Below are 26,417 nucleotides of genomic sequence, written 5' to 3'. Positions count from 1 at the left end.
GGGAGTGCGTCTTATACGGCGAAAAATACGGTAGTTTAATTCAACAGTGCCCTCACCATGGATGCAAATGACACCATTCAATACATAACAATTTCTTAACAATAAAAATTTAATAAAGACAAACAAAATTTGTGGAATAAAAATGGCCGCAATGCTTTTTTAAGGGTAACCTTAAAATACATACTTCAATAAATAACTGAACTACAATTAAAACCAACAGATCATTAAATCAACCCATACGAAATTGTACTAATCACTGAAACCCACTCAGCAATAGCTGAGTGACACAGCCCCTCTAACAAAGCAAAGCGACAGGTAAACCAAAACAACTCAGCCTGAGGTAACCTGTAAGAAAAAGCGGGAAAGAGAGAGGAGAACAAGAAAAAGGGGAGGGGGGGAGAGAGAAAGGAAGCCATACTAATAATGTACCATACACATACAGTATGTGAGGTGCCATTGCCCCCATGTGTCCCCCAAGCGAAATGCTCTGGGGGGGGCTTCTCATTATGAAGTAAAGGAGAAGCCTCTTTACATCATCCAAGTACCTGATGTTACTCCTGTCCTTTGTGATGACAACCTAGGTACCACAGTGTTTTGTACTACAAGTGAGGACAACAAAATAGCCTTGTCAGTTGAAGACAGAGAATTCATCAAAATAATGGATAAGGAATTCTTTCAGGATGAATCTTACAGTTGGGTTGCACCATTACCTCTTCGTGCTACAAGGGCCAAACTCCCAACGAATCGTGAACAGGCGTTATCCAGATTCAACTCACTTCAACGAACACTAAGGAACAGGCCTGAAGTGAAGGACCGTTTCATCGCCTTTATGAAAAGGATCTTTGACAATGATCACGCCGAACCAGCGCCACCACTTCAAAGACACAATGAGTGCTGGTATCTACCTTTCTTCGGAGCGTATCATCCACGTAAGCCAAAACAAATCAGGATAGTATTTGACTCCAGTGCCAAGCATCAAGGTGTATCCCTAAACGATGTTCTTCTCACTGGCCCGAATCTAACCAACAACCTTGTAAGCGTACTTATGAGATTTAGAAGAGAACCAGTTGCCATAACTGCTCATATTGAACAGATGTTTCATTGCTTCATTGTACGCGAAGACCATAGGAACTTCCTAAGGTTTCTGTGGCACCGTGACAACAACATGGACAATGAGATTATTAAATACCGCATGAAAGTACATGTTTTCGGAAATAGTCCCTCACCCGCTGTTGCAACATACAGTCTACGAAGGACTGCCATTGATGGAGAAAAGGAGAATGGCGCGGATGCTCAACAGACTTTTATGTTGACAATGGACTTAAAGAGGACCTTTCACCGATCCTGACACTGTGAACTAAGTATACAGACATGGAGAGCGATGCCCGGGGATCTCACTGCACTTACTATTATCCCTGGGCTCCGCTCCGTTCTCCTGCTATGCCCTCTGGCATTTTCGGTCACTAAGTTATGGTAGGCGGAGATTTCGGTCACTAAGTTATGGTAGGCGGAGTCTGCCCTTGTTCTGCTGTAGCGCTGGCCAATCGCAGCGCAGAGCTCACAGCCTGGGAGGTTATTTTCTCCCAGACTGTGAGCTCTGCGATGCGATTGGCCAGCGCTACAGCAGAACAAGGGCAGACTCCGCCTACCATAACTTAGTGACCGAAATCTCCGCCTACCATAACTTAGTGACCGGAGAAACCGGAGGGCATAGCAGGAGAACGGAGCGGCGCCCGGGGATAATAGTAAGTGCAGGGAGATCCCCGGGCGCCGCTCTCCATGTCTGTATACTGAGTTCACAGTGTCATAATCGGTGAAAGGTCCTCTCTTTACCTACAGACGAGGAAGCCATAGACCTGCTCCAAAGGACACAAGGTATGCTTTCTGAGGCTAACCTCAGACTACACAAAATTGCCTCAAATAGTGTTATGAAAGCCTTTCAACCTGGCGATCATGCCACAGGGTTTAAGGACTTAAATCTGGGAATGGACATGCCACCTGTACAGAGAAGTCTGGGCCTACGGTGGGACCTATTAAAGGACACTTTCAGCTTTCAAGTCAGCTCTACAGACAAGCCATTTACCAAGCGTGGTGTTCTGTCAGTAGTAAACAGCCTATACGATCCAATGGGATTTGTGGCTCCCATCACCATACAAGTTAAAGCCTTACTTAGACAGCTCTATTAAAGATTGGGATGCTCCACTGCCATCTGACAAGCTTTCAAAGTGGGAGTCCTGGAAGCAATCTCTATACGCCTTAGATGGAATCCATATACCACGCTGCTACACCTCAGCTTCCCTTGCTAAGAGCCGGAGAAAAGAGCTTCACATCTTCTCAGACGCATCTACTGAGGCCGAACTGTTGCCTACCTCAAGGTGAGAGACTCTTCTAATCAAACCCACATAGGGTTTCTGTTTGGGAAAGCTAAGTAAGCACCTAAATACACCTTATACCGAAAATGAACTGAGACTCAATGGGTAGATCATCAAAATATAAATTATTTATTACATTCAAATTACATATATAAAATGAGAACATGATACATCAGATAAAAAAATGACTACACCTGAGGAGGTATATCAGCACGTGTATATAGAGGAAAAAGGACGGGAGAGGGATGGAGACAAAAGATAAATCATCTAGCTCAATGCTGTGCATACATCAGTGTCCACAGTTGATATGTATATATATATGAACATATAACACCCAAAGGATATAAAGTGCAAGTGCATGTAATAAATTAAATCTCCACATCAACAAGCGGTCACAGACAGCGCAGCAAAGTGCAAGTGCAGAGTAACAACTGAATCTCCATATCCATAAATATGTAGCCGTGCCGCAGTAACAAAGTTATCAAAGTAACCTAAATAAATATAACCAAAGGCCAGGGCCTCAAAATATATATAACAAATCTATCCCTTAACCTCACAGTAGACATAGTATAATTGCATACCCATTGTATTGGGGATATCCACGTACGTGGCTCTCCTGAGGTGGATATCCCCAATACAATGGGTATGCAATCATACTATGCACATATCCAGCCGGCCCATCATTGCAGCTACCAAGCTCAACAGCCATTAAGCTGTAACTTAATCACCTTTATCCCCTGATGAATCTGTCTTTCATTTTGACAGAGGAAACGCGTTGGGATGGTATATCTGGAAAAAATATAGGCATCACCTGGGAGTACCGTATATAGGGTTAGTTATTGTTAGGGTCAGCCATCGATAACTGGGGTCGCTCCCTCTGGGGGTGATTCTTCCGCATATAGACGGGAGATTTCTCCGCTTTTAGGCAGGGCTCAAACAGACCAAGTAGGGACATTTCTCCCATTACCCTCCCTTGTTCCCTATAAGAGGGGTCACTGATATTTTGGAAATACCTCTATATCTAATTTCTTTTGGACCTTATCTACAGCGGATGATCCAGCAATCAAGTTCCACAGACAAGTTGAAAAACCCAAATGGAATCACCATCAAAGACGCTTCTTTTTCCAAGACCCAGAGCCACCACATCATCTTGAATACAACTTTCATCATAACCGTGAGTGGCTACAAATATAGTGTCAAGAATTGCATCTGTTGCATATTGAATGTGGTTCCTTGTATCTATATAATTTTCCAGATAACCCATGCAGTCATTTATATGAATTATCATTCTTGTGGGACTTTTTTTTACAAAGTAACTATAACAGTTAAGGCTACTTTCACACTTGCGGCAGTGTGATCCGGCGGGCAGTTCCGTCGTCGGAACTGGCCGCCGGATCCGCCGATCTGCTGCTGCCTGAAAGCATTTGTGAGACGGATCCGGATGCGGATCCGTCTCACAAATGCATTGCAAGGACGGATCCGTCTCTCCGCTTGTCATGCGGACCGACGGATCCGTCTTGTACATTTTTCGCATTTTTACCGATCTGCGCATGCGCATCCCGGAACGACGGATCCGGCATTCCGGTATTCTGAATGCCGGATCCGGCGCTAATACATTCCTATGGGAAAAAATGCCGGATCCGGCGTTCAGGCATGTCTTCAGTTTTTTTCGCCGGAGAAAAAACCGTAGCATGCTACGGTTTTCTCTTTTGCCTGATCAGTCAAAACGACTGAACTGAAGACATCCTGATGCAAACTGAACGGATTACTCTCCATTTAGAATGCATGGGGATAAGCCTGATCAGTTCTTTTCCGGTATAGAGCCCCTGTGACGGAACTCTATGCCGGAAAAGAAAAACGCTAGTGTGAAAGTACCCTAAGTTATAAGTAGGCACATTTTTCCAGTGACTAATATTTGATATAAACCTACACATATACGTATCAAACTACACCTGTGAAATACAAGAAGTGTTTGAACTTTACTTGTTACACTTGAAGCCTTACATTTTAGTTGTTGCATTATATGCCTGTTCTCTTTATGTTTTTCAGGTCCTCGGACATCAAGCAAATTGCGCTGTTGTTTATTTGCAATTATATAACTACCGTTATGGTTTAAATAGTGACATTTTCAATGCCAGACGGGGAGTGTGCTGCTATGTAGTTTAAATCTATATAGTTTAATTCATATGATATTCTATATTTGGTCATATGGTCCCATCTAGTGGCCATTTTTGGTAATGCACTTGTTTTTCTGGTTTGTCATATCTGTCATTCATTTCATTGCTCCCCTCCTTCTTCTGTGTACCTCACTTCCTGTTTCTCCATACTGCTCCAGGCATTGAACAGCTACACATGTATTCTCATGTAAGCTTACTAAAGCATCATCTTTTGACCGCACAATACCAGAATCCATCTGTTCTGCTGTACTCTGTTCTTTGGCTTACAGAATAAAGCAACTTACATGGATAAACTCTGTGTTGGTGAGTTCAAGCTATCTGATAAGGATTGTCTGCTTATACAGGCCAGGCATAGAGGTCTCACTAGGGATAAATCGCTATTGTCTGCTAATAGGATAAATCGCTATTATTTCGGAGAGAAAAGTTCTGCATGCAAGACTTTTTTCTCTGCTAAAAAAATGGCAAACAGTTCCTATTATAGTCAATGGGTTCTGTTAGGTTCCGTTTGTGTTATGTGCCAAATTCGGCACTTCCGCTATTTCCGTTCTTCTGCTCCTATAACAGAGCAGAAGAACGGAAAATAATAGCGGTGATATGAACGAGCCCTTACTTTGATTCTGCAGAACACTACATTCGCTTATCTACTGCATTGTGTACTACCAAATCATTTTTCCTTCCGGCTGTAATTATAAAACTATCATAAAATAATCCAGCAGAAATCTTAGCTCCTTCGGCATAGAGAGTTGACTAATCACAGATTAGACGTGCTATCTGAAATCCTAGGATTCGGCCCCTCAGATAACCTGAGATGTGACTCTAATAACTATATCACGTCTAACTTCATTAACTCTTTCTCATTTTCAGCAGTCACACCTAGCATTGGGTTCTCTGTATCCAAAGGTTTATATGTGCATAAGATATAAGCGTATCCCTTCTAACAAAGCAATTTGCCTCATTAGCAGGAGCTCTTCACTTCACAGCCCCTCACAGATGAAGAAGCGTCCATCTGCAGTTTGATTGACAGGTCTGGACATTAAGCCTGCACTGTTAATCTTCTACCTGTGCCGCCACTCAGAGTAGCCCTCAGTTAGCTTCAGGTGCAGTGACTGGGCATTTGCGGCTAGTGTTAAGTGTAGCAGCGCATGCGCAGTTGGTGCTCCCCAATGCAGAGTTAGCGCTCCCACTCTTGTGCCACTACTCTCAGTGGTGGCACATGTAGAAGACTGACACGTATGCATATTTTAGAGATGAACGCATTGATTCTAACAAATCAATTTGTCCCATCAGCAGGACTTCTTTACCTTGATTGACAGGGTTGGGCTAGATATCCTGTCTGTTGATAAGACAAAACGATTTGTTAGAATCGATGCACTCATGTGCATACAGTAGCTTGGCTTGTCACTCGTCACTTGATCCTCTCTCTGACTTTTCCTGTAAAATAAATAAATAAATAAATATATACAGTGAGGAACAGAAGTATTTGAACACCCTGCGATTTTGCAAGTTCTCCCACTTAGAAATCCTGGAGGGGTCTGAAATTCACATTAGGTGCATTCCCACTCTGAGAGACAAAATAAATAAATAAAATTTCAGGAAATCACATTGTATGATTTTTAAAGAATGTGTTTGTCTTGCACTGCTGAACATAAGTATTTGAACACCTGAGAAAATCTGTGTTAATATTTGGTACAGAAGCCTTTGTTTGCAATTACAGAGGTCAAACGTTTCCTGTAGTTCTTGACCAGGTTTGCACACACTGCAACAGGGATGTTGGCCCACTCCTCCACTAGATCTCCTCTAGATCTGTCAGGTTTCGGGGCTGTCGCTGAGCAACACAGAGTTTCAGCTCCCTCCAAAGATGCTCTATTGAATTTAGGTCTGGAGACTGGCTAGGCCACTCCAGAACCTTTATATGCTTCTTACGGAGCTACTCCTTGGTTATCCTGGCTGTGTGCTTCGGGTCGTTGTCATGTTGGAAGGCACAGCCACGACCCATCTTCAATGCTCTGACTGAGGGAAGTAGGTTTTTGCTCAAATGGCCCCATTCATCCAAAGCATAATGTTACCCCCCCCCCCCCATGCTTTACAGTAGGGATGGTGTTCTTGGGATGCAACTCATCCTTCTTTTTCCTCCAAACACGACGAGTCAAGTTTAGACCAAAAAGTTTTACTTTGGTCTCATCTGACCACATGACTTTCTCCCATGCCTCCTCTGGATCATCCAGACGGTCATTGGCAAACTTCAGACGGGCCTGGACATGTGATGACTTGAGCAGGGGAACCTTCCGTGCAATGCATGATTTGAAACCATGACGGCGTAGTGTTCTACCGACAGTGACCTTTGAAACTGTGGTCCCAGCTCTCTTCATGTCATTGACCAGCTCCTCCCTTGTAGTTCTGAGCTGATTCCTCACCATTCGTATAATCAGTGATACCCCACGAGGTGAGATCTTGCATGGAGCCCTAGTCCGAGGGAGACTGACAGTCGTCTTTAGCCTCTTCCATTTTCTAACAATTGCTCCAACAGTTGATCTACTTTCACCAAGCTGCTTAACAATTGCCCCATAGCCCTTTCCAGCCTTGTGGAGGTCCACAATTTTGTCTCTGGTATCTTTTGACAGCTCTTTGGTCTTGCCCATGGTAGTAGTTGGCGTCTGACTGACTGTGGGGTGGACAGGTGTCTTTAAAGAGCTCAGATAGGTGCTACTAAGTTAGATTATTGAGTGTAGTACAGGTGGACTTTTTAAAGGCACAGTAACAGGTCGTTGAGAGACAGAATTCTTTCTGTTTCCCAGGTGTTCAAATATTTATGTTCAGCAGTGCAAGACAAATAAATTCTTAAAAAATCATACAATGTAAGGGAAGTTGGACGACATCTCCATTACCTTAGCAAATGTGTATGCCCCAAATCGGGGACAGGTGAAATGGCTAATATTATTCAGCAACTGCATTTGTTTGCGGAGGGTATGATTATGTTGGGAGGAGACTTCAATGTCACTCTTAATCCGTTATTAGACTCATCATCCTCAAGTTCTGCTATTTTATTCAAAGGTTTATGTAATCTGAAGGCTTCTCTAGAGAGTCTACACTTAGTAGACACATGGAGAACACTTCACCCAGATGCTAAAGATTACTCTTTTTTCACAGGTGCACCACTCATACCAGCGTATTGATTATCTTATTATTTCTTAGGCACAATTAGCCGGGGTGAGGTTGGCCGGTATAGAGTCAATCTCAGTATCAGATCATGCTCCCATTCTTGTCACTCTACAGTTTCCATCTCCTGGCCGGAAAGCCTGGTCCTGGAGACTCAACGAAACCCTTTTACAAGATGATACCACAATTTCAGCACTAGGTGAGAAACTTTCTACCTTTTTTCTCACTAATATCACTTCTGATGTCTCATTCCCCATGATATGGGAGGCCCATAAGGCCTACATGCTACATCAGTGGAGAGTTAATAGTTTTAGGAGCAGCTGTAAAAAAGAAAAGATCAAAAGAGGTTGACTCTCTGCTAAGCCAAATCTCAGCCTTAGAGAAAGTACATAAACGTTCCCTAGCAGTCACACAACTCACGGAGCTATCTCACTTAAGAAGCCAGCTAAGGAATCTACTTGGCGTAAAGTATGTGAAAAACGTAATGTACTCAAAACAGCGAATATACACTCACCTAAAGAATTATTAGGAACACCGTACTAATACGGTGTTGGACCCCCTTTTGCCATCAGAACTGCCTTAATTCTACGTGGCATTGATTCAACAAGGTGCTGATAGCATTCTTTAGAAATGTTGGCCCATATTGATAGGATAGCATTTTGCAGTTGATGGAGATTTGAGGGATGCACATCCTGGGCACGAAGCTCCCGTTCCACCACATCCCAAAGATGCTCTATTGGGTTGAGATCTGGTGACTGTGGGGCCATTTTAGTACAGTGAACTCATTGTCATGTTCAAGAAACCAATTTGAAATGATTTGAGCTTTGTGACATGGTGCATTATCCTGCTGGAAGTAGCCATCAGAGGATGGGTACATGGTGGTCATGAAGGGATGGACATGGTCAGAAACAATGCTCAGGTAGCCCGTGGCATTTAAACGATGGCCAATTGGCACTAAGGGGCCTAAAGTGTGCCCAGAAAACATCCCCCACACCATTACACCACCACCACCAGCCTGCACAGTGGTAACAAGGCATGATGGATACATGTTCTCATTCTGTTTACGCCAAATTTGGACTCTACCATTTGAATGTCTCAACAGAAATCGAGACTCATCAGACCAGGCAACATTTTTTCCAGTCTTCAACAGTCCAATTTTGGTGAGCTTGTGCAAATTGTAGCCTCTTTTTCCTATTTGTAGTGGAGATGAGTGGTACCCAGTGGGGTCTTCTGCTGTTGTAGCCCATCCACCTCAAGGTTGTGCGTGTTTTAGCTTCACAAATGCTTTGCTGCATACCTCGGTTGTAACGAGTGGTTATTTCAGTCAACGTTGCTCTTCTATCAGCTTGTATCAGTCGGCCCATTCTCCTCTGACTTCCAGCATCAACAAGGCATTTTCGCCCACAGGACTGCCGCATACTGGATGTTTTTCCCTTTTCACACCATTCTTTGTAAACCCTAGAAATGGTTGTGCGTGAAAATCCCAGTAACTGAGCAGATTGTGAAATACTCAGACCAGCCCGTCTGGCACCAACAACCATGCCACGCTGAAAATTGCTTAAATCACCTTTCTTTCCCATTCTGACATTCAGTTTGGAGTTCAGGAGATTGTCTTGACCAGGACCACAACCCTACATGCATTGAAGCAACTGCCATGTGATTGGTTGACTAGATAATCACATTAATGAGAAATAGAACAGGTGTTCCCAATAATTCTTTAGGTGAGTGTATGCTCATAGGGATAAAGAGGGGAAAATGATGACTGCCCTGCTTAGGGGACCCTCTGCCCGCTCTTGCATTGCCTCTATACACTCTTCCACAAACTTTTTGTTGCATCAAACTGAAGAAATAGATTCTCAATTTGCCAATTTCTATGAACAATTATACAACTTAAACACAAAGGAGAGTTTGGGGAAGAAAGAGGAGCGAATAGGGAATATCAGAAAATTTCTAGATTCTCTACATCTTCCTACTCTTTCCCTTGGGGAAGCCTCCCAACTATTAGCACCAATTTCTATGCTAGAAATCCAACAAGCGTTATCATCGAAACCTGTAGGGAAAAGCCCAGGTCCTGACGGGCTTCCCATAAGCTATTACAAGAAATTCCAAAAATACTCTGTTACCACATTTCCAATCCCTTTGTCAGGTATTACTGAAGGGTGGGGAGCTCCCTAGACAGGCATTGGAGGCACACATTGCCATCTTGCCAAAAGAGGGCAAGGACTTGGAGCTATGTGGTAGCTACCGCCACATTTCTCTTTTGAACTGTGATGTCAAGCTGTGGGCAAAAATACTGACTAGACGCATACAGGTATTTCTTCCCTCTTTGATACACGCAGAACAGACAGGCTTTGTCCCTACCAGAGAAGGCAAAGACAAAGCTAATAGAGTCTTAAACGCCATACATTTTGCAAAATCCAACAACATTTCTATGGTTCTTTTCAGCACGGATGCCGAAAAGGCATTTGATAGAATAGACTGGATTTTTATGAAGTTTGGTTTCCTCTTACCTTTTCTCAAAGCTATTTTTTCGCTATATACATTTCCATCGGCAAGGGTCAAGGTTAACAACTCATTGTCACCAACCTTTAACATCGCCAACGGCACGTGACAGGGATGTCCCATTTCACCCAGCCTATTTGTTATTTGTATGGAAACATTGATCCAAGCAATAAGACAACACCCGCATATCTATGGATTACATGCTCGCTCGGGTATACATACTGCAGCAACGTATGAGGACGACCTTTTAATATTCCTTACCAACCCAGCACACGCATTCCCACATGCTTTATCCCTATTTCAAGATTTTTGAAGGTTATCCAATTTTAAGATAAATCTGGGGAAATCTGAAGTTCTTAATATTACTCTAGAAACAGAGGAGATGGAGAACCTGAAAGCCTCCACTTCCTTTGCCTGGAAAACTACCTCTATAACATATCTGGAAATGCAGGTACTTAATGATCTTTCTAAGGTTTTTGACCTGAATTATCATCCCTTGCTTAACCAAGTACACAAACAATTACCTAGAGACAGAATACCCTTTCTCTCATGGATAGGGAGAAAACATTATCTCACTACTTACTGTATGTACTACCTAAATTCCTATACATGATGCAAGTCGCTCCTATACATTTTCCAGCTTCCTTTTTTCAAAAAGTCAGACGGTTATTTCTTTGGAAAAACTCACACCCTAGACTGAGTTATAAGCTCCTTTCTTTACCAAAGCAGCGAGGAGGGATTGGCCTACCAGATATAAAATCATATTACACGGCTAAACAACTACAACGTTGGCTAGACATTAACAAATATGCTGGCATCTCCTTGTCTGCGTTATTGGAGAGAGACGGACTAGATCGCTCACTTATGCCTCTAATGTGGTCTAACACTAGGTTCCGATATTCAGTTGGTAACATTAACATTCTATCTAAGGGTTTCTTATTATCCTGGCACGGGATCCGGAACCATCCAGCAATGGCGCCCTTCCCCTCCCCTCAAACACCTGCATATTACTTGCCATATATATTCGGGAGTCTCCCACCTCCAGCACATGCTATAGACCTTTTGCAACAGTTACAATCGTGCCCTATATCAGTCCTCCTTCAAGGGGGGAAAATCCTGTCACACAACTTACTCTCACAGAAACTTACTGGGCCCCCCTCTACATTTTTTGCAATACTCGCACTTCCATCACATTTGCCAAAAAAGCTATTGTCAGTAGCTCAAATAGTAGACAAATCCTTTTCCGACAAAGATGCCCAGCAGATCTTTTCCAGATCACATGGCTTTTCCAGATGTATTCGTCTGCAAGAAAATTCATATAAGACATTGTCTAGATGGTATAGGACACCAGCATATTTATATGAGAGGAGAGTGGTAGATACTTATGTCTGCTGGAGATGTCAATCTAGCTTAGGATCAATATCACACATACAGTATGTGTCACCGCCAGATATCTGAGAAGCTCTGACAGCGTCCTTCAGAACCTCTTGCTTGAGGTTCTTTTGTTTTGCTCTCGTTTTGTCATCTCGTTTCCCTCTCTCAGCTGTCATCTAGTTGCACTGATTGCATCCCTTTAAATCCTCTCCCATACTGCATCACTTTGCGGTTTTATACTACTTCCTGGATTGGAGTGGTCTGCTGGAGGCTTCAGTAGCTGCTTGTTCAGATAAGTCTTTTTCTTGTATTGTGTTTCCTTTCTGGCTTGATTCTAGGTGACCCTGATTCACTCCGTATTTAGAGCAGGGAGCCGGTGGTCGTGTCCCCTCACTATTATAGGGTTTTCAGGTGTCATTCAGTCTAGGTACAGGGGCATACAATCGTCTACCTTCAAGACCCTTGTATGTGCTTAGCAGTCAGGGAGAACTCTTAGGGATTTATAGGGCTCACCTACATGCTCCTTAGTTTGTAATCAAGCCAGTCGGATGTTTATTCATAACTTCCAGCTATCCGCAACATCATCCGTGTCATTATGGTGGTTCTGTGAAAAGATTAAGCCCTTCTGGACAGGAATGGAGGAAACAATCAGGAAGGTCTGCCCTGAACTCCCGATTTTAACTCCTAACCTAATAGTGTTATGGCAAGACACCATTTCTTTCAGCCCTAACAAAACAGCACTGTCCACTTTCCTTATTTTGGCAGCCAATTTGTTAATACCTTTACATTGATTGAGTTCCTCCCCCCTCCTTCTCAACAGGAATGGTTAAATAGGGTTGATCAGATTTGTAGGCTTGAGGAACTTATTTCTTGAATCGACCGCGGACACGGACAATTTTTACGGATATGGAGGCCCTGGATGATCTTCTGTAAAATGTGATTAACTCTTGTGTTAATATGTTGTTTTTCTAGATGTACCTGTTACTATCTCTACAATAGCATTTATTATGCATAATACCATATAATCCTTAAAAAATGATGAATAAGTATCTGCCTATATTTCTCAGCATTCAGGACACCATTAACCCCGGTCCCTAACTCCATTTGCTGAAATGCAGCTCCAGAGTTGCAGGGAACCTCCACCATGCTTTACTGTTGCCCGGCTACTGGGACTGTGGAGAAAGCATGCTTTGCAGAGGCTGAATTGTTGACTTCCTTCAAAAGGGTATCTGCTTTTCTCTTCATAGGCTCTGAAAGCAGGACTGACTCCTCAGAAGGAAAAATAGACTTTTTAGACAATTTTGCCACTACCTAATTTACTGTAGGCGCAGCTTCGCAACGGGTGCATTCTTTAAGATCCATATTTTAAGCAGACTTGAACCTAGAACCTACAGTATATGGCTTTTCTTGCCAGGCTTCTCCCAAAATGTTGGGAAACAATTTAGACTCTGATCAGGAAGCATTGTAGTCAGAGGTGTCAGCAATCAGCATCTAACTTCGCAGCTTTTGATAATGTTTTCTTTAGGAAGCTGTTAAAGGTCCTCTGAGGCTTTCTCATCACAATCACCCGACAAGAGCTCCCATGCTGACAAAACTTCACAGGATGATTCAGAATCAGGAGTTATTCGAGGTTGTCTGATACTGGACCTCCTTGACTTTTTTAAATTTCACACTTTTAACCTCCTGAAAGGCCTCACCCTGCTGACCTTTAAAACAGGAGAAGAAACGTATGGCCTCTGCATGGAGCCTGGAGTCCTCTGTATCACCACAAGAACCAAGTCTCAATCCAACCCCCCAGCCTTTATTAAAGACAGATTTGGGTGGACATTACATACAACGGTACAAACATACAGGAGAATATAGCCCCACATACCTCTTAAATACAGTGATGTGTCCTCTGACGTAGATGTTCTCTTCCTCATCTTCTCCAAGATCAGACCGCCTTGACAGCTTCTTTCAGCCATCTCTTGTCTGCAGCGTTTGGCACACAGACACCTTAGGTTCCTCAATTTTCCATCATCCTCCACCTCTTGGTGCCCTAACAGTGTCATTCTTCTGCTACCCCCAATACTGTGACCACTGTGCTCCCCAATGTCCCAAACCACTATACTGCAGAAATAATAGCGCCATACAGATAGACCCAGATAGTACCAGTGCCCCCAGACTGCCCTCAATAGTAATATGCTTCCTACAGTACCCCCAATAGCGATAATTCTCCCTAAAGATGCCCCCATTTGTAGCATTGCCCTGCATTATGTTGCCCAATAATAAAGCCACTGTACCCCCAGCAGGGGCGGACTGACAACTCATGGGGCCCCCGGGCGATAGGAGATTATGGGGCCCCTGTGTCCCCGCCCACTCTAAAGCCACACCCACACCCAGCCCCACCCACATATCACGACGCCCACATCACCTACACTTGGTACAGAATAGATTTATATCATCTTTAGTGTTAACTGCAGTCAGGAGATTAAAAATACTAATAGGGTTTATTCAAATTTACTTGAATTGCAGCTGAATGGATGCAGCCTTATAGTTTACCATAGAAGACCATTCGCTTGGCTGCAGTCTAGGTGAATTGTTCTCATAGTGAATAAACCCCCTGATTTGGGCTGATAAGGAGCATGGAAAACTTCTCCATTTCTTAGCTATACTACATTTTTATGTTTACCACCTAACAACAGCTTCAGCTTTGATTCACCTTTATCTTATCTGGTCATCACTAATCATTAGCTCAGTGGCTTCTGCGTCTCCTTCTCGCCTCCCTCACCGTCTCTTGGATATCTGAGCTCTATCTGTGATAAGATGCATGTCTTTTGTCTGCTAGGTGACAGATCGGGGGTTTATCTACGGAACAGTGGCTTGTAGTGAACTGGCAAGGGGATTGCAGAATCTATTCCATGGTAGCCAATTTTGAAAATATTTCTAATTCGGCTGTTTTGGACAAGCTTATTAAAATCCACCAATTGGCAATTCACAGAAGGACAGAAAGCTGCTAGATTTGCAGACAAGAGTAAGTGGGGGGGGGGGGGGGGGGGTGAAAAAGTAAAGCTGGCCATATACCTATAGATTATCTGCAGACTTTCTATGGTCAGATGGACAAAGTGCAACAGGTTCCTCCATCTACACTAAACTGCGCGGATGGAGGAATCTCCCACTGGGCCGAGCTTCAGTATACTGCTAGCCGGCCCCGCGGGTTCTCAAAATACCTGAACAATCTGATTGGATGCAGGCATTGCTCAGGTATTTTGACAGCCAGTGGGGCCGGCTAGCAGTATACTGAAGCTCGGCCCAGTGGGAGATTCCTCCATCCGCACAGTGAAAAAGTAATTCCCTTAAAGTAACATGTATGGTGAATGTGTGTGTGTGTAGAGAGCAACAGGTTGTCTTGTCAAAGAATGCTCTTCAATGTCATGAGACAAAGCCTTTTTATAGGTTGACTCTCCATAGAGTTACATTGTATATTAAATTTACCATTCTAACAGACATATATGGTTAACAAGTAAAACCCCTTACATCATGATTTTGTAGTATTCCTTATTTGTAAAGCTAATAATAATATGCTGAGTTAGGATTCCTAACCTTTCCAAATACTATTGTCATCTCAGAACTGTCAAAATTGACACTTCACACAAGTGCTGACCTTTCATGGTCCTTAAAATACCCTATCCTACTAAAAAGTGTTGAATATGGTTTTTTACAATCTGTGGATGACCACACTGTATGGGGGAATCTGTGGATGATACACTGTTATGGGGATCTGTGGATGACACTGTTATGGGGATCTGTGGATGACACTGTTATGGGGGACCTGTGGATGACACTGTTTGGGGGATCTGTGGATGCACTGTTATGGGGGCATCTGTGGATGACACTGTTATGGGGGCATCTGTGGATGACACTGTTATGGGGGCATCTGTGGATGACACTGTTATGGGGGATCTGTGGATGACACTGTTATGGGGGATCTGTGGATGACACTGTTATGGGGGGATCTGTGGATGACACTGTTATGGGCATCTGTGGATGACACTGTATGGGCATCTGTGGATGACACTGTTATGGGCATCTGTGGATGACACTGTTATGGGAGATCTGTAGATGACACACTGTTATGGGCATCTGTGGATGACACTGTATGGGGTATCTGTGGATGACACCTGTTATGGGGGATCTGTGGATGACACAGTTATGGGGGATCTGTGGATGACACTGTTATGGGGGGATCTGTGGATGACACTGTTATGGGGTATCTGTGGATGACACTGTTTATGAGGGGATCTGTGGCTGACGCTGTTATGGGGGGATCTGTGGATGACACTGTTATGTGGGCATCTGTGGATGACACTGTTATGGGGGGATCTGTGGATGACACTGTTATTGAGGGGATCTGTGGATGACACATAGCATCTATCCTTATATGTGTCATACACAGATCCCCCCATAACAGTGTCCCTGTGTAAATAGTGACCCCCATGACACAGCAGTCTGTATATGTAAAGTGTAGGCATAATCCTTAACCTGTGCCTTGCTTTGTTAAAGTAGAGCCGTGGTCTGTACTAGACTGGGAGTATAGGGCCTCGGTGTGACAAGGGCTTGTGTCATGATCTGATCATCGGAATGGTGAAACATAAGGCTGTGGAACAGACAGTGAGGGGAAAGAGGTTGTCACAGCAGCGCTGAGTATTTCCACAGAGTGTTATCTGTCCACTCTACTGGTTTAACTGCATGAGGAAGTGAATGGGAAGATAGATGGGGGGGCCATAGATTTGAATGGAAGGGGCTTGGACAGCAGTACAGAGTGTTTCAGTTGTAGTGGTCTAGCGAGATGCAGGGATCGTCATCATCTGATTTGCACGAGGGCAGATGGAGTGGAGGACATGAGATCACAGGACGTGAATGGAAGAGGCTACACAGCAGCACAGGAGTATTTCAGTGCAGTTGTCTAGCTGTGGTTGCAGTAATCTGTCCACTCATCTGATTAAATGCATATTAGGTAGGGGGATGAGGACAACATGAAGATCACAGACAATCTGTGAATGAGGGGGCGTTCAACACCAGCCGCACCTAGAATGTCAGGACTCCAGGAGTCCTACTAGTACTCACTCTCACTATCAAAGTAGCGTTGCGTAGCAGGCAGGCCGGCCGGACGGCAGCGTAACATCACTTCACTGTCCCGTGTCACACGCCTGCTCCTCCTATTAATGAAGCAGGCGGAGCAGGCGCGTGACGTTACACTGCCGTCCGGCCAGGCCTGCCTGCTGCGCTACTTTGATAGTGAGTAGTACTAGTAGTACAGACCCGGGGCAGTTGCCGCGCGTTAAAGACGGCCCTGCAGGAGGAGCCTCTCACAGGGCCCCCTAGTAGCCGCGGGCCTTCGAGCCATGCCCAAGTGCCCGAATGGTCAGTCCGCCCCTGACCCCCAGTAGTAATAATGCCACCACAGTGCCCCCAGAAAAAGGCCCCCCTATAGTGCCCCCAGCAGAAACAAGGCCCTCTATAAGGCAACCATATTCAGCCCCAAGTAGTAATAAGGCTCCCCTATAATGGCCCCAGTATTTATAATGCCGGCAAACGTATGTAGTCCCAGAAGTTATAATGCCCCTAGTACTAGTCACAGTATTTATAAAGCCCCCCTGTCATGGCCCCAGTATTTATAATTCCCCCTTCAGAGCCCCCTGTAGTTGAAATGTCTCCTGTAGCACCCCCAGTATTTATGATGCCCACCTGCAGTTATAACTGTAGTGTCCCACCAGGTAAAGGTGGGCACTGCACAGGTTAATGTGTTGCATTGCATTAAATGTCATGTGCTGTTTTTCCCTGTATTATCTGGGTGTCAGGCCTGTCAGGGTGTAGTTTAGCCTCCCAGACGTTAGAGGGAGCTGGAGAGCCCTAGTTACATATAGGAAGGCCCAGACAGGGAAGTGTTAGTTCATTCCAGGGGACTAGAGGAGTCACTCGTCCACCTGAAGCTCCTGAAGCTAGGATCAGCTCAGTAGAGACACCCCAGTTGCAGGATCCAACCTCCTGGGAGAAACCCAGTTATCATCTACAAGAGGAGGCGACCCAGGGTAAGCAAAGTGACCCTGAAGGGCAGAGAACTTGAAAGTCATAGCAAGCAGTATAATACCTGAGGAAGAAAGTAACCAAGGTATAAGCCACCCTTTTAGGCATCCGGGCCTTGGGAGATATAAAGCCAGAGCAGGAGTTCTAGAAAGGACACTGTACATTGATTCTGAGGAAAGGTACAACCTGCTGCTGAGTGCTTGTGGAATTTACCCTCAGTGTATCTTGCATGCCATATTGTGAATAAGCCCCTTTGTGGAACTGTAATATCAAGACTGTGCTACACCTGCTGTACAAAGTTGGATTGTTCAGTAAAGTTACGTTTTGGTTCACTATATACTTGTGTACCTTCATCATTCCAACCACCAACCGGCGTGCCACCGTCCAAAGGCACTGGCGTCACGAATACCACAGGGACCTTGCCCCAGGCACACAAAATACCTGTAACATCCAGGGCACCTCAACTACCATCAGGCCTGGTCCCTATCTACAGAGCGTGCCCCAGAGGAACTGTGTCTACCTCTCCTTCACTGCCACGCGCCTGCCCAGGGTTCTTCAAATATAGTGAGTACCCTCGATTGCCCATAACTGTGACCTCACTTCGTCATACCCTGCAGGTCTGGCGTGTTGCATAAATTGGCGTCACGAACAGGATCCGAATATTCCTGCGCCATTGCGGATTACAAAACTGTGTGCTGAAAATTGTCTTAAAGTGACATGCCCCAATTGTTTTATTGAAAATTGCTGGGCCAAAGTGAACTGTAATAATTGCGGTGTGAAGATTGCATTGTATGGACTATTTTCTGCCGATTTGAGTCACCGCTTGCTGTCAGTGAATAGACAGCCATATTGCCCATTTAACCTGATTCGGATTACAAGTGCGCCTCGTGGAGCTGTTTGGCGCGAAAAAGAGGACTTTGGCGCGAAAAGAATCAGGCGGAGCCATCGCCCAACCAACCAGGAAGAAGAACCCCGCCTACCTGAGTCCCGGAGCTACGAGAGGCCGCGCCCACCTGCTGACGCGGTACACAGGACGTCCCGACACCCGGAGCTGCGCATCTCGCGAGACTTGGAGCGAGCACCACCGGAGTGAGTACCAACTTTAAAAACTTTTACCGGCTTCTCCGCTTACCTGTCCGGAAGCTCCCGACCCCTGCCAAGGCACCGGAGGGATCCCCGCTAGTAGTGAAAGACTTGTCTGAAAAAAAAAAAAAGTTAAAGTTACTGCCATAGCCGCTCCGGTCCGCTCCGCTACATTTAAAGGGCCATACCCACCTAGCAACGCCATGTCCGCGGTCGAGGAAATCGCACAGGCAGCCCCAGTCGTGCCTGCTGAAGTACCCGCAGCCGACTCTGGGCCCCCTGCCGCCGCGGCACCGCCAAGCCTGATGCCGCTAACCATGCCGTACTATTTCGGGGCCCCCTGGTTCCCACGTTATTCAGGGGAAGCCCACAAGTTAAAAGACTTTAGGGAACAGATACTGGCTCTGTTCCGGCTTTATCCCATCAATGCTGAGCAGCAAATGGAGATCCTCTTAGCTCAGTTAGAAGGGGCCGCCCGCAGGGAAGTAATGTCATGGCCCCGTTCTGAGAAAAATAGCCTGGAACAGATCTTTGAACGTTTGGGCACCACATTTGAAGCCAGAACGGTGTCAGAAGTTAAAATGCGTTTCTTCAGCAGAAAACAGCAGCCTGGAGAGTCGCTCCGTGATTTTGCCCTGTCCTTACAGGAGACGCTGAGAGCTGTAGTCCAAGTGGATCCTAAAGAAGCTGAGGACCAGGACCGGACTCTTAGAGAGCAATTCATTGCAGGCATAAGTACTGAACATTTAAAGGGCCAGCTACGGATGTTGTCAGCTCAACACCCTCACTGTACATTCTTGGATTTTAAAGAATTGGCCATCAGCATACTAGGCCAGAACCCTGCTCCAGGGCCAGCAACCTTCCCTGAACCCCAGGCTTGTCAGCCAAAGACTATTAATGTGGGGTCTGCAGGAGTCGGTCAAGCCACCCAAGCTCCAGTCACAGATGTAGTGGCAGCACTAATGGAGCAAGTGAACTATCTTACTCTAAGTCTAGAGAAGGTGTGCAAAAAGATAGAGGAGTGGGAGAGACCATTGTTACTAGAAGATAAGGATCCTCTTCCTCCAAGGCTCCCACCTGCATATGGAGATGTGTATCCAAAAGAGCCTGATGGGCGACTGAAGTACCGGCCCAGAAGTAGAAAACAGCCTGTCTGCCATCATTGCAAGAAATATGGACATACCGAATCCATGTGCTGGCAGTTAAACGAGTAACCCCTGAGGCAGAGGACCGCCCCTCGGGAGGTAGAACAGAAGGTCCAAAGGATCCAAACTGGATGCCTAAGTATGTCGGGTCCCGTCCGAAAATTAATATATGTATCAACGGGATATCCTTTGAAGCCCTGTTGGACACCGGGTCACAGGTCACCACCATTCAACGGCCTGCCTTTGACAAGTTCTGGGATCCAAGTCTCCTCACCCAGCCACCAGAGTCCTGGCTAGATATTATCGCTAGCAACGGTAAGCCAGTGAAAGTGCATGGGTATTGGGAACCTACTCTTCAGGTGGGAGAAGCCACCCTGCCACAGCAAGGCGTGATTGTGGTACAAGCCGGAGGTAAAGGAGGACACCCCGTGATCTTAGGGACTAATGTTCTTAAAAATTGTTACTCCGAAGTGCTTGAAGCATTGAACCAAACCATATCATCCGCCTCACCTGCTTCCAGAAGAGTTATTCAGAAAACTATTAGCGTGCTGTGCGCTCAACAAAGGTTCGCCAACAAGAAAGGAGAAATTTGCACTGTCCGGATCCGGGATAACCGGCCGGTGGTTTTGCCTCCAAATTCCCAGATCATCCTGTGGTGCCGTGCTGTATTAGGGATCCAGGGCCAGGACTATCAAGCCCTAGTGGAACCTATTCCTATTAAGGATCATCCTTTCGTACGGACAGCCAAGAGCATGGTGACCGTGTCCCAAGGTAAAGTGCCTGTTCGTTTAATCAACTTTGGTGATCATCCCGTTACCCTCTTTAAACACTGCCCCGTTGCTCAGCTTTTACAGGTGTCTTTCCAGGATGTGATCCGTCTGCCTGCCGCGGAGGCGTTCCAGACCGCGCAGAACAGCAGCACCCCTACGGCATCCTGGTGGGAAGAACTACATGTGGGGAACGAATCCACCCCAAAGGAGCAAATAGAGGGGGTCCTGAAGCTGGTGAAGGAGCACCACCAGGCTTTCAGCAAACACTCCACAGACTATGGAGAGGTCAGTGTGATCAAACATACCATACCCACTGGCTCTCACCCTCCTATTAAGGAGAGGCACAGACCCATACCACCTACTACCTATCAGTCTGTGAAAGAGATGATACAAGAGATGAAAGACTCTAATATAATCCGGGACAGCCATAGTCCCTGGGCTGCGCCCCTAGTACTTGTTCGAAAAAAAGATGGCGGCATAAGGTTCTGCGTGGATTACAGGAAAATTAATCAAATCACCCACAAAGATGCATATCCATTGCCACGCATTGAGGAGTCCTTGACTGCCCTGGGGTCATCAGCCTATTTCTCCACCTTGGACTTAACCAGCGGGTACTGGCAGGTACCCATGGCCCCAGAAGATCGAGAAAAGACTGCTTTCACTACACCTATGGGCCTGTTTGAATTTAATTATATGCCATTTGGACTGTGTAATGCTCCAGGAACGTTCCAGAGGCTGATGGAACGTTGTTTAGGCCATAGGAATTTTGAGACGGTGCTATTATACCTGGATGACGTCATTATATACTCCAAGACGTATGAGGACCATCTAAAGCACCTGGGTGAGGTGTTTCAAGTTCTTTCTAAATATGGCCTCAAAATCAAGCCATCCAAGTGCCACCTGCTGAAACCAGCCGTCAGATATCTCGGGCACATTGTCAGTGCCGAAGGAGTACAGCCTGACCCTGACAAACTTGCTGCTGTCCGTAACTGGCCTACTCCTACGACCGTGAAAGAGGTGAGAAGCTTTCTCAGTTTTGCAGGGTACTATAGGCGATTCATCCCGCATTTCGCACAAATTGCGGATCCCATCCAGGAACTCTTGAGGGGGCATCCAAAAAAGAGCCCAAAGACTCCTATTCCTGTTGAATGGAATGAAGAGCGGGAAATTGCCTTCCAACTCCTAAAGAAGAAGTTGACTGAACCCCCTGTTCTGGGTTACCCAGATTATCAGAAGCCATTCCACCTCTACACAGATGCCAGTAAAAGAGGCCTGGGGGCCGTGTTGGCTCAAGTGCAAGATAACAAAGAAAGGGTGATTGCCTACGCCAGCCGATCCCTGAAGGGAGCTGAGAAGAACGACCAGAATTACAGTTCTTTCAAGCTGGAGTTTCCTTGCCTTAGTGTGGGCTGTGACTGAAAAGTTTAAGGACTATCTCGCTGCCACACCGTTTGTTGCCTTCACAGATAATAATCCCCTGGCGCATCTGAATACAGCCAAATTAGGGGCACTGGAGCAAAGATGGGCCTCCCGCCTGGCCAACTATGATTTACCTGTGAAGTACCGGGCAGGCCGCTCCAATGAGAACGCTGATGCTCTGTCACGACTCCCCACTACAGAAGCCCCAGATGAACCGAAAGATGCCTGGGAAGAGGTGGAGATGCCAGCGTTCTATAATAAATTTACCCAGCAGGATAATATACGTACTGAAGATTCCCCTGCTGCTGATCCTTCCTCATCAGATGGTCCTGAGTCCAGAGGCGATCAAGAAAGATGGATTAAGCTCCAGTCCGAAAGTAGAGTCCTCGGTGAACTGCTCGACTTCCTTACTAGTGGAAAAGTCCCTGAGAGGATCCGCAGGAAGAGTGCAGACCCAGAGCTAGTGAGACTGTGGAGACATCGCCATCAACTATTCCTTCAAAAGGGCCTGTTGCTCAGAAGGAGTCTGGATCCAGTGTCCTATGATAGAGTGTATCAAATTCTCCTGCCACGTCGGGATGCCAGCCTGGTGCTGGATATGTACCACAACCAGTCCGGACACTTCGGTGTGCAAAAGACTGAGGCCACCATTCGCAGAAGATTCTATTGGATCGGGATGAGAGAAGATATCGAGAAATGGTGCCGAGAATGCACTGCCTGTGCTGTGGGGCGAACTGAACGCCATGACCAGAGGGCGCCTCTCCATCCCATCGTAAGTAAGGCTCCTTTAGAACTTGTTGCCATTGATCATGTAAAGTTAGAGCCGAGTCGCTCAGGGTATACATATGCCATGACTATAATTGATCACTTCACTAAGTTTGTCGTAGCAGTGCCTGTGAAAGACCTGACAGCAAAGACCACAGCGGAGGCGTTCTGGAAGCATTTCCTGCTGCCCTACGGTTGCCCAGAAAGGATCCTCACCGATCAAGGGTCCGCATTTGAGTCACAGCTGTTCCATGAGATGTGCCTGCTACACAACTGCCAGAAGGTCCGGACCACCGCCTATCATCCGCAAGGTAACGGACTCTGTGAGAAAATGAATAAGACTCTCATTGAAATGCTGAGAGCAGTACCCCCTGAGACGAGGGGAGATTGGCCTACTTTGTTGCCGCAGCTTATGTACACTTACAACAACACCATCCACTGTTCCACCGGTTACACCCCGTTCTATTTGATGTTCGGCCGACAAGGGAGATTGCCTGCGGACCACTCCCTAGGGGTACAAGTGCCGGATGAGATCAACCCACTGCCCAAGACTGACTGGGTAGTGGAGCACCAAAGGCGTCTTCTTAATGCTAAGGAGATTGTCCAGGAACGGATGGAGATTGTCCGAGAAAGGCAGCAGAAAGACTTTGACCAGACTGCCCATGCGGACCCCTGGCTCTGGGAGACAAGGTATGGTTGAAAAACAACCACCGGACCAGCAAGTTGGACAGCAAATGGGAAAGGGTTCCCTATCTTATCACTGCCATACCTAATGCTGCGGCCCACATTTACCAGATCTCCAGGGAAGGAAAAGGTCCCCAAGTTGTTCACAGGAACCGCCTCAAGCCCTGTATAGAAGGAGAACCAGCGGCGGAGGAGATGGAACCGGAGCCTACTGAGGAAGAGTTGCCGGCTCCACCTATGGACCCTATGCAGGCTGTGGAGAACTTAATCCATGATAAAGAGCCGCTCCACTGGGCCCTCACGCCTTGGTTGAATCTATTGGTTCCTGCTCCTGTTCCTGTTAGCCCTCAGCCTCCTGAAGAAGCTCCAGAGGCAATGGGCTCCTCTGACATTCCTGAAGCCAGGCAGGAAGAATCCCTGCCAGTAAGGAGGTCTACCCGTTCTACCAGGGGGCACCGACCTGTGAGGTTGTGGACTACGTTATGGGCACAGGTAGCCCCTCACGGGAAACCCCTGTTTAACCATTGCAAGCCTGGGTACGGACTCATGTTGTTCTTTGAGCCTCCAAGGACTTCTGTTTATCTACATTTTATATGGACTATCCTGGGTTATTGATACGCTGTGCCAGGTCAGCGCCCCTGTTCCCTCACCTTATCCTGAGAGAAGAGAACGACGCCCCTTGTCATCACTCCTTTCAGTGCATTTAATAACTGTTACATTGTTAATGTGGTGAATATTGCATATGTATGTTCTCTGCTATCTTTCAGGTTGCCGTTCCAGATGGGCGGACCCTCCATGTTGCGCCGAGGACGGGCAACGTTATAGCGTGGGGGTATGTAGTGTCCCACCAGGTAAAGGTGGGCACTGCACAGGTTAATGTGTTGCATTGCATTAAATGTCATGTGCATGTTTTTCCCTGTATTATCTGGGTGTCAGGCCTGTCAGGGTGTAGTTTAGCCTCCCAGACGTTAGAGGGAGCTGGAGAGCCCTAGTTACATATAGGAAGGCCCAGACAGGGAAGTGTTAGTTCATTCCAGGGGACTAGAGGAGTCACCTCGTCCACCTGAAGCTCCTGAAGCTAGGATCAGCTCAGTAGAGATACCCCAGTTGCAGGAACCAACCTCCTGGGAGAAACCTACAGTTATCCACCTGATAGGAGGAGGCGACCCAGGGTAAGCAAAGTGACCCTGAAGGGCAGAGAACCTTTATACAGTGCAGCAAGCAGTATAATACCTGAGGAGGAAAGTAACCAAGGATTTAAGCCACCCATTTAGGCATCCGGGCCTTGGGAGATATAAAGCCAGAGCAGGAGTTCTAGAAGGGACACTGTACATTGATTCTGAGGAAAGGTACAACCTGCTGCTGAGTGCTTGTGGAATTTACCCTCAGTGTATCTTGCATGACTATTGCCTGCCATATTGTGAATAAGCCCCTTTGTGGAACTGTAATCTGAAGACTGTGCTACACCTGCTGTACAAAGTTGGATTGTTCAGTAAAGTTACGTTTGGTTCACTATATACTTGTGTACCTTCATCATTCCAACCACCAACCGGCGTGCCACCGTCCAAAGGCACTGGCGTCACGAATACCACAGGGACCTTGCCCCAGGCACACAAAATACCTGTAACATCCAGGGCACCTCAACTACCATCAGGCCTGGTCCCTATCTACAGAGCGTGCCCCAGAGGAACTGTGTCTACCTCTCCTTCACTGCCACGCGCCTGCCCAGGGTTCTTCAATATAGTGAGTACCCTCGATTGCCCATAACTGTGACCTCACTTCGTCATACCCTGCAGGTCTGGCGTGTTGCATAACCCCCTGTATTATAATGCCCCCATAGTACCCATATGTATAAATCCCCCCATAGTGCCCCATGTATTTTAATGCCCCATGTAGTGCCTCCTGTATTATAGTGCCCCCTGTGTTATAATGCCCCCCCTGTAGTGCCCCAGTATGTAATGCCGTAATGTAGTGCTCCAGCCTCTAAAGCTCCCTGTAGTGCTCCAGCCTCTGATGCCCCCAAGAAGTGCTCCAACCTTTAATGCCCCCGCTGTAGTGCTCCAGCCTGTAATGCCCCCCTGGAGCGCTCCAGCAGCCTGTAATGTTCCCCCAACTATGGTGCTCTAGCTTGTAATGTCCTCCTGGAGCGCTCCAACAGCCTGTAATGCCCTCCTGTAGTGCTCCAACAGCCTGTAATGCCCTCCTGTAGTGCTCCAACCTGTAATGCCCCCATATTTAAAAAAAATATCAAAATACCTGGCTCCCGTTCTCCACTGCCGCCCCCGATGCCGTTCTCAAGCCTCTTCCTATCTGTGGCCTGAGCTGCTGCATCCCAGGGCAGGGGGTTGCGATAACATTATCAAAACCTCCTGTGCCAGGTCTCAAGCAACGTGATCACAAATGCCTGTGCCAGGATGCAGGAGTTATCGACCACGTGATTAACCCGCGCAGGAGGTCATGATAATCTTATTCCAACCTCTTGCCTTGTTCTACTGCCTCATAGGCTTCAGACCTAGTGGCCTGCAGCCTTATGAGGCTGAACGGCGGCGACCATAGGTTCCCCTGCCCCTTAGTAAACTGCTGCCCCCATAGGGGCAGGTGTGCCGCCTGAGTCCAGAAGCTCATCTCGCCTCTTGGCAGACGCGGCCCTGCGTACTGTTTATGTGGTAGTTGATGAAACAGCGGCCGAACAACCTAATGTAAACCTGGAGGAGGAGGATGATGCAATACGTATAATCGGAGGTAATGAAGCCTGCCACTTTCCCGCATTCAGTGCTGAGTGGGGCCATATGTAAAAATGCAGGTATACAGTAACCTACACATCTACTCGTGTCTGAGCTACAGTGCAATGGGAATGATCGCAGCTGCATATGTAAAGAAGCATAGTCTCAGTCACTGACAGCA

The 26,417-nt window shown here is 46.4% G+C and overlaps 1 protein-coding gene across 1 annotated transcript in view; it reads right to left on the bottom strand.

Annotated features, from left to right (window-relative positions):
- The window catches only part of TTC22 (tetratricopeptide repeat domain 22), a 116,605-nt gene that overhangs the window by 73,434 nt on the left and 16,754 nt on the right, over positions 1-26,417 (bottom strand). The gene's annotated exons all lie outside the window — the stretch shown is intronic.

This window comes from Bufo gargarizans, chromosome 7 (assembly GCF_014858855.1).
Source record: "Bufo gargarizans isolate SCDJY-AF-19 chromosome 7, ASM1485885v1, whole genome shotgun sequence".
Lineage (NCBI taxonomy): Eukaryota > Metazoa > Chordata > Amphibia > Anura > Bufonidae > Bufo > Bufo gargarizans.
Note: the sequence above shows the minus strand (reverse complement) of the source record. Positions and strands in the feature narration are given on the sequence as shown.